The sequence below is a fragment of the Miscanthus floridulus genome, chromosome 5 (assembly GCF_019320115.1).
Source record: "Miscanthus floridulus cultivar M001 chromosome 5, ASM1932011v1, whole genome shotgun sequence".
Lineage (NCBI taxonomy): Eukaryota > Viridiplantae > Streptophyta > Magnoliopsida > Poales > Poaceae > Miscanthus > Miscanthus floridulus.
The window spans coordinates 6543956-6552996 of record NC_089584.1 but is presented as its reverse complement, the minus strand read 5'-3'; the positions used below and the strand labels follow the sequence as shown (position 1 = coordinate 6552996).

Here is a 9041-nt window from a genome sequence, read left to right as displayed (position 1 = left end):
TCGATCGAACACACGCATCGTGCATGTACTATCCTACTACCACGCTCTCGCTGGCCATTCCGAGCTACATACTTTACCTCTCGTTGTGTATATATTTCGCTTGCAGCTCATCTTTCAAGCATTTTGATGCTTCTATTCTATGTACCATGTATGCACTTGTGTGCCATCTTCACTTTGTCATTCACTACGTATTGGTGAGGTGATCCATAACATTCAGTGTATGGTATATCTCTGAATTGGCGGAGATCTTGCTCGTTTATGAAATTAGCCTGCCTGTCACTGAATAAACCGAACAATTGAACATTTGAACTTGTGATTTACATATGCCCTTCGAATATGTTTTTTAAATAATAATTTGCCACTAGATCGTGTAATTGAATAAAATCGACCTTGAAGGCCGTTGGCGCTCAAGTTGAGGCACGGCCCAGAGTGGCAATAACTTGAACAGAACAACCTAACTGTTTGCCTCATGGGCCGCACTTCTCTCCCTCGCGCTTAGAGCCCTTTTCCCCTTTAGAATGAACCAACAAGATAGTCAATTTTTCCTAAAAAAAAAACAAGATAGTCAATAGCATCGATAGTTTGAGTTTGTTTACTGTAACATTTTTAGAATATTTTTACATCAAAATAGTTTTTACATATACTTTTGTTTATTTTGTCTACTTGAAATTCTCCTCTCTCTCTCTCTCTCTCTCTCTCTCTCTCTCTCTCTCTCTCTCTCTCTCTCTCTCTCCTTCTATATGTAAAACATAATTTTTACATATAATATACCACTAACTGAGAAACACACTTTAATCCTGGTTCCCAACCGCCTTTAGTCCTGATTTTGGGAACCAGAACTATATATGCAATCCGGACTAAAGGTCTCGAGTTTTAGTCCCGGTTCCTATAGCCGGGACTAAAGGTGTTTAGACCTCTCACTTTGGTCCTTGCACGCGTTGCCATCTTAACTCCTCATGGAAGGACGTCAGGAAGTCCCACAGGGTTGCAGGGGAGATCTTTGTCATGTACATGTGCACCACCAACCACCATGATGCCAATGCTAGCCAACAGCTACCCCGTCATGACCAAACCAAACCAAACTACTTTCAAGATATCATGCGATGGCATACACTCGCCTCTTGTTCTTGATCCATCGCCTCATATGAATTCACCCGTATGCAGAATGCTTGGTGAAAGTAACACCAGAGACGGGCGTTGCCCAGATGAACTAAAGGTCATGGCATGCACCATCGCACTTTCCTCTAGCCTCAGCATGATAGCGTCCTTCAGAGCTCAATGCCTCATCGGAGACAGCCAGACCGTGCTCTGCATCAGAGCTATCGCCCGGGGCCTCACCACCGGCTTCACAGCCATCACGGTTGAGACCTTCGTCAATGCGCATCAACGGTGTCGGCATCGGCCTAGTGCTCACGGTCGACCTAGCCTATGCCGCGGAGCTCAGCCTCAGCCCGCCTCCACGCGCTGCAATGGGCTGTCTGGGAGAAGGAGGCGGATAGTAGGTCGAGACCCGTTTGGATGGACGATTAGACCTGGATGGTGTTTAGGTATCTAGGTGAGTGTTTTGCAAGTTTGGAACTGGGATGACACGGTGGCGCAAGTTTAGGACCCGTGGTAGACTTTACTAAAAAATAAAGTGTTCACATGTCACTGGCATTTTGCTTCCGAGGGTGCAATTGGACCATGGGCTGTGCCACTCAATTTGGCAAAGAAAAGTGAACTATATGTCCTTCTCTCTGAACCAAGAAATTTTGATCCTTCTTAGGTTTGACAAAAGCACAGTTGCTTTGAAAGTAATTTGTTTATTTTGAATTCGGATGCAGTCAGGTAGTAATCGGTTGGGGCTTGAGGATATCTCATGTAAATGTTCAGTGTTATTCCCTCCATTCTAAATTATAAGTCATTTCAAGAATCTTGAAGAGTCAAAGCATCTCAAGTTTGACCAAAATTATAGAAAAAACTACAAAAATTTATAACATCAAATAGGTATACTATGAAAATATAATTAATAAAGAATCTAATGATATTTAATTGATATTATAAATGTTATTATCTTATCATATAAATTTGGTCAAACTTGAGATGCTTTGACTCTCCAAGATTTTTGGAATGACTTATAATTTGGGACGGTGGGAGTAGCAATTATGGCAACTGGTAAGAATTGGCCCATTATTTCGATCTGACAATGCAAATGACTTTCTAATAGACTCTGGGTAGAAATCGTCGGTGCAGATTCACATGAAAACATTCTGAATCTTTTTCTTGTGACGAATGAAAAAGTGATGCATAAGAAATCTAGCTTAGAAAAAGAAAACAGGAAAAACATGGCATCCTCTTTTTCGAAACAAATAAAAAGGAAAAAAAAAGAGAAAACAGAAATCATGATCAACTAAGCCCTCTCGGGGGTAAAGTTTCATCTCCATTTTTTCATAGCCGTGGCTTGATGCTCAATCAACTAGATCAATTATTCAATAGGTCCTGCTTCCCAAAGACTCCTCAATAACCAGACTTCAGCCCTGACTTTACTAAGAGATGCCCGAAACTGAAACCTTCCAGTTATGTATAAAAAAATATTACACTGCTACTAGTTGACAACCTTGTTGAAGAGCAGCAGTCAACACTGAATGATATTATCTTTTAAGAAAATGGTAACGGCAGAGTCTATATAATTATAGTTCCATGTAGCTGAATCAAGCATTAACCAAAAGGTAGCTAAATATTCCTGACATATCGGACAGAAACACAGTTTATCGTAAATATAATCAGGAAATATTCTACAGGACAACACTTGAACATGGCAGCTTGACCCATTCCTACTAAAACTGTTCAACAGATGAGAAACCGACAAAAATACATTTTTATCGGCAACATGATCGGAACAACTTGAACGAGAATGGTCGCACTTGAGCATAATGACATGAAATTACTAACAGGAAACAAAATAACTCGAGCCAACACCATCAGAATCAAGGCTGGATTTGTCAATTCTGCAATTTTATCACTGTGAGCAGCACATCAGAGATCAGTAAGTCCTCTGAGCGACAGCAATCTGCCACGATCTAAAAAGATGCCAACCAAAAAACTCGTAAGTCATAACAAAATGTCAACTCTGAATTTACAACTCAATGAGCTATGTACTTAGAAATCGTATCAAAAGTTATTAGACTTAATTTGAGATGTGAGCTTCAGCTATGCCAGAAAATAATATAATATTTAAAGGCAATGTGTAGCAGGTAACCGTACAATACTAGAACAAGCTTGCTTAAACATTTAGCAATCTCCATTTTTTACTAGCAGCCATTTCATGCTTCATCGACTATCCAACCAATCAGCTCAATCCTGCTTCCCTTGTACTACTCAATAGCACAAGGAGGTCTTCAGGAATCAGCCTGTTCGTTTCGGCTGAACTGGCTTATAAGCCATGGCTGAAAGTACTGCTGACTAGTTTGGTGTGAGAGAAAAATATTATTCAAGCCGTGGATTATAAACCAGATACGAGCGAATAAGCCGAAACGAACAGGCTAGTATCGATGAAATTATTCCAAAGAATAGCCAGACTTGAGTCCTGAACTCAGCAACCACTATACAGACAAGAGGTGCTATTTGTGACTATAACAACATAACCTTTTACATAATTTTTCCAAGTTTGTATAACATCAGAGTTCAGCACTTGTGAATAAGCTTTTTCAATCTACTTACAAATGACAAACATTTGACGGTGAAACTAAATTATGGCTCGAATCCTTGTATCTCTAATTTTATCCAAAAATGTTTGACACAACTATTTGACAACCCTTTTAAAGGCAGCAATAACACTAGAAGTCATATTAAAAATTCAGGAAAAAGAATCAATGTAAACATGATTATCATCCCAAGTAGCTGAATCTAACATAATCAAGCAGTAACTAAAATATTTCTGTTACAATAAACTGAAGCGCAAATTTTCGACAGTACAATAAGGATGGATTCAACAAGACATGTGACATGATCTGCAAAGACCATGAACAACATTCATAACCGTACCGTCCAACCCAGCATTCCAGTACAATTGAACTATGTGGTAGTACTCATTCCAGAGGTTACAAGACTGAGTTTGAGATGAACTTTAGCTGTGCCAGAAAATAACAAAATTTAATGCTTGATCAACTATTCAACCAATCAACTTGATCCTTCTTCCCTTGCACTGCTACGTATAGTAGCACAGGGTTTTCATGAACCAAATGATGGCATAGATGAAAAGCGAACATTAAATGGTGGTATCGATGAAATTATTCCAAAGAATAGACAGACTTGAGTCATGAACTCAAAAACCATATAAATAAGAGGTGCTTTTATGACTAACAGCATAACCTTAACATCATTTTCCAAGTTAGTAGTAAAACATCCCAGTTCCATGCCTGCTAGATGAAGTTGTTCAATCTATTTACAACAACAACAACATAGCCTTTCAGTCCCAAACAAGTTGGGGTAGGTTAGAGTTGAAACCCACCAAGAGCCCCAAGTCACGGTTCAGGCACTTCAATAGCTGCTTTCCAAGTACTAATATTCAAACATAGATCTCTAGGTATATCATGAGCTTTCAAATCTCTTTTTATTGCCTCCCCTATATTAATTTCGGTCATCCTCTACCTCTCCTCATATTATTAGCTTGACTTAGGACTCCACAATGCACTGGTGCCTCTGGGGGTCTCCTTTGGACATTGCCAAACTACCTCAACCGATGTTGGACAAGCTTTTCTTCAATTGATGCTACCTCTAGGCGATCACGTATATCATCATTCTGAACTCGGTCCATTCTTGTGTGACCGCAAATCCATCGCAACATACACATTTCTGCAATACTCAGTTGTTCAATCTATTTACAAATGATAAAATTTTACAGTCAAACTAAATTAAGGCTCAGATCCTTGTATCTCCAATTGTATGTCCAAAAAGGTTGACACAACTACTTGACAGTCCTTTGAAGGTGAAAATAACATTACAAAATATATTAAACTTACAGGAAAAAAGGAACAACATAGATTAAACATGACTTCCGTTCCAAGTAGTTGAATCGAATATTAACCAAGCAGTAACTAAATTATGCCTGGCATAATAAACTGAAGTGCAAATTTTTCACGGTATGATAAGGATGGATTCAATGAGACAACCCCAGTTGAACATAATGACTTGCACAATAACAATGTGCCACGATCTGAATGGATGCCATGCACCAAACTCATAACTGACCGTTCAACTCATGATTCCAGATTGATGAACTATGAGCTAGTACTCATTCTAGAGGTTACAAGACTGATTTTCAGATGTGAATTTTAGCTGTGTGCCAGAAAATAACAAAATCTTTTTTAAAAGAAAATATGAAGCAAGGTAACAGTGTAATACTAATCAACAAGTTTGTCAGCATATTTAGCAATTCCACTAGTGCTTGGTCATGCTCCTAAACAAGTTAAATCTCATAACAAAAATCATTTCCTGTCTTCCAATATCATGTATTCAGTTTGAACTAGCATACGCAGATCTGTTTTTGGCAAGCTCTATATGTGAATCAAATTAACAGACATTACTTACATTATGACTAATTATTCACAAATCATAACCAGCTAATTAGGCAAACATAGAGAAGAAGCAGGGGCCAGTACAATACCAGGCGTGTAGAAGCTCATGTAGGGTAGTAGGACACTAAAGTAGACCCCAGACTCATCAACCTTCTTAACTAGCTTAGAATGGAGCCTGATTGTGAATAAGCCAGCATCTGTGCTAACGAAGATGGCATCATGGCATCCATACCCTCTGCACAGCCAACCACGAATGGCTCATCATAAGGACTGGTGACAGGTATAATTTCTTCCAGCTCGATGGACCTGCATTGTACACATTCTGCAGTTTCTTCTCAATTCACCTTCCTTGACCACAGATAAAGGCTGGAACCCTGAACACAGGCAAACCCCAGTGAGCTGTCCTCCATCACCATGAGAGCAACATGATACACATACTGTGTCGGTGGATTAATCAAGGATATGGAATTTTTGCCCCAATCATACTTGACAATTGCGTTACCCCACCGCAGCGTGAAGTAAGCCTCATCTCCAATAACCACTACTGGAAACCGGCACTTTGCCGAGTGTCTGTGGCTCTGCGGCACTCGACAAAGCCCGAAATACACTCGGCAAAGGCTTTACCGAGTGCCGCACTCGGCAAAGGGCACTCGGCAAAGAATTAATCGGCAAAGAAGCCTTTGCCGAGTGCTTTTTGTCCGGCACTCGGCAAAGCCTTTGCCGAGTGCCGGAAAAGCACTCGGCAAAATGAAAATGCGAAAAAACCCAAAAATAATAGCAATTTTTTTTCGGGGAAGGCCGCCACCGGCCAGCGCCCGTCCGTCCAGCGCCACCGGCCATCGAAGTCGCTGCATTTTTTGCGCAAAATTCACGGCTAACATGGCCGGTGGGATTCGAAATCACGACCTCTCCCTCGCGTGTCTGCTGCTCTACTATTGCACTACACTGTCACTTGTGTCTAAATTCCGTTATCTATCCTCATATATTATACTAAACCGAGAGTAAATTGCTTGTTTGAGGCCCTAAACGAATTTAAATAAAAAAATACAATTTTTATTTAGGAAGTTTTTCCATCCGAGGTCGTTTGAAAAATTCGAATTTTAAATTTGAGAGATTCAAACGTAGTTTTGCATGATAAGATGATTTCAAATCAAAAAGTTGTCAACTACATAGTTTCATAACTTTTGGAGATCTACAATTTTCGTTTAGGAAGTTTTTCCATCCGAGATCTTTTAAAAAATTCAAATTTTAAAATTTTCAAATTCAAACGCCGTTTTTGCATGACAAGATGATTTCAAATCAAAATGTTGCCAACTACAAAATTTCATAACTTCTCAAGATCTACAAAGTTTATTTTGGTCATTTGTTTATCCGACATAGTGGTAGTAACATTATTCACAAATCTTATATATCCCTCTTCTACTTTCATGAAACTAATATGAGACATATGAGAGAGATGTAGATTTTATGAACAACGTTATTGTCGTTTTGTCAAATGAAGAAATGACCAAAATAAACTTTGTAGATCTTGAGAAGTTATGCAACTTTGTAGTTGAAAAGTTTTTCATTTGAATTCATTTCGGGCCTCAAAAATTGCTTTGAAAAAATAATTTGCCAAGGGCAAAAAAAAAATGCACACGGCAAAATGCCTCTTTGCCGAGTGCCAAAAAAAAAAAGACACTTGGCAAAGACGTATTTTGCCGAGTGCAAAAAAAAATGGCACTCGGTAAAATACCTCTTTGCCGAGTGCCGAAAAAAAGACTCGGCAAAGCCGTCTTTGCCGAGTGCCCGATAAAATACACTCGGCAAAGCTTGTGGCACTCGGCAAAGTGCCGGTTTCCGATAGTGAACAGCGCCTCGTCTAGCTGGACATAGGGTATATAGTAGAGCCTACTATCAGCAAGAACATCTCGATCGCCTATGCTGGGCATTGGATTCACAGCCACTGTCCAGAGTCACCGGCGTGCTCCACGCGCCTGTCTCTGATGAGTACACGGTCGCCTTAACGAGCTCCTCATTGTCGTCGGTGACCACAAAAACCACTCGGAAGGGGCCGCCGTGGAAGTCGAGATGGTCACAGCCAGGCACAGCGCACAGCACCGCGGCGGAGTAGATCAGCCACGGGATGCCAGGCTCCTCCAGGCGGTGCTCGTCGCCCGTGACGGGGTCTCAAACGACGAAATGCCAGCAGTCGGCCCCCACGTGGAGGAGGACGCGGCCGTGGCGGCAGTCGAGGGCTCGCGAGCGGGGTACGGGGAGAGGGGCGCCGCCGTGGTGGGGGTGAGGCGGGGCTCGGGGTCTCCTTGGATGACCATGAGCCTGTGGTGGAGGAGGCCGAGGAGGGGAGGGGCTCCGTGGAAGGCGCGGTAGCGGCGGAGGAACCCGGGGTCGCAGAGGATGCGGAGCCACGGCTTGCAGACGAGGGCGGCGCGGAAGAGGTGCTCGGGCTCGTCCGGTGGGAGGCGGAGGAAGATCTCGGCCATCACGCGTGTGCGGACTAGCTGTAGCGGAGAACGCCCAACGCGTGTGCGGCGAAGAAACACGCAGCCTCGGTCGCCAGCACGAGACGACGCTGGCTCCAGCGGCCTACGCGGCGAAGCGACGCGGGCTCCGGCGGCCTGTGCGGCAAAGCGACGCACATCCTCGGTCGGCAGCACGGGGCGACGCTGGCTCCGGCGGCCGGCGCCGAAGCGACGCGGGCTCGGTCATAACCCACCCCCTCCATTAGGTTTGCAGGTTAGGGAAAAGATTACATCATTTCCCTATCCCTATCCCCGTTCCATACATCCAAACAATGGATAGGATATTTTTCTCCCCTCGTTTCCCTAACCCACCCCACATTTCCCAGTATCCAAACGTCACCTCACCGTCGTGTCGTGCCTGGCTCACCAAAGATGCTGCGACTGCACACAGATCACAAGCAGCGACTGCATGTGGCCCCCAGGGCTGAGCGGTCCACACGACAGTGGCATAAATGCACAACACGGAGACGGAACCAGGTCCTTCTGGGGCATGAACTTGTATTGTTGTGTTATTTTGGTCGCTAATCTTGAAAAATGGTCATCTAAACCATGTTTGAATCTCACTTTAGTTCTATTCACCACCAGAGAGGCAAAATTCCCCAAGTGTTGCAGGCTTCCCCGAGTATCAAAAATCGAGCATTTGACAAAGCCAATCTTCCCCGAGTGTTGCACTCGGGGAACAATAGCACTCGAGGAAGAGAGGCTTTGCCGAGTGCCGCAGAGTGCCTAGCACTCGGTAAAGAGCGGCACTCGGCAAAGGCCCTCTTCCCCGAGCGCAACACTCGGGGAAGAGCGGCACTCGGCAAAGAAAAATGTTACTTGATGGCCCAGTCCGCCCACGCCGTTAAAACTAAAAAAATTGCTTTGCCGAGTATCGCACCCTGGCACTCGGCAAAGAGGTTGGCTTCCCCGAGTGCCCCGTCATGGCACTCGGCAAAGGGCCTCTTTGCCGAGTGCCAGGGAA

The 9041-nt window shown here is 43.2% G+C and overlaps 1 pseudogene; it reads right to left on the bottom strand.

Annotated features, from left to right (window-relative positions):
* Positions 1-3015: 3015 nt before the first annotated feature.
* On the bottom strand, positions 3016-8038 carry LOC136449433 (uncharacterized; annotated as a pseudogene).
* Positions 8039-9041: the final 1003 nt, after the last annotated feature.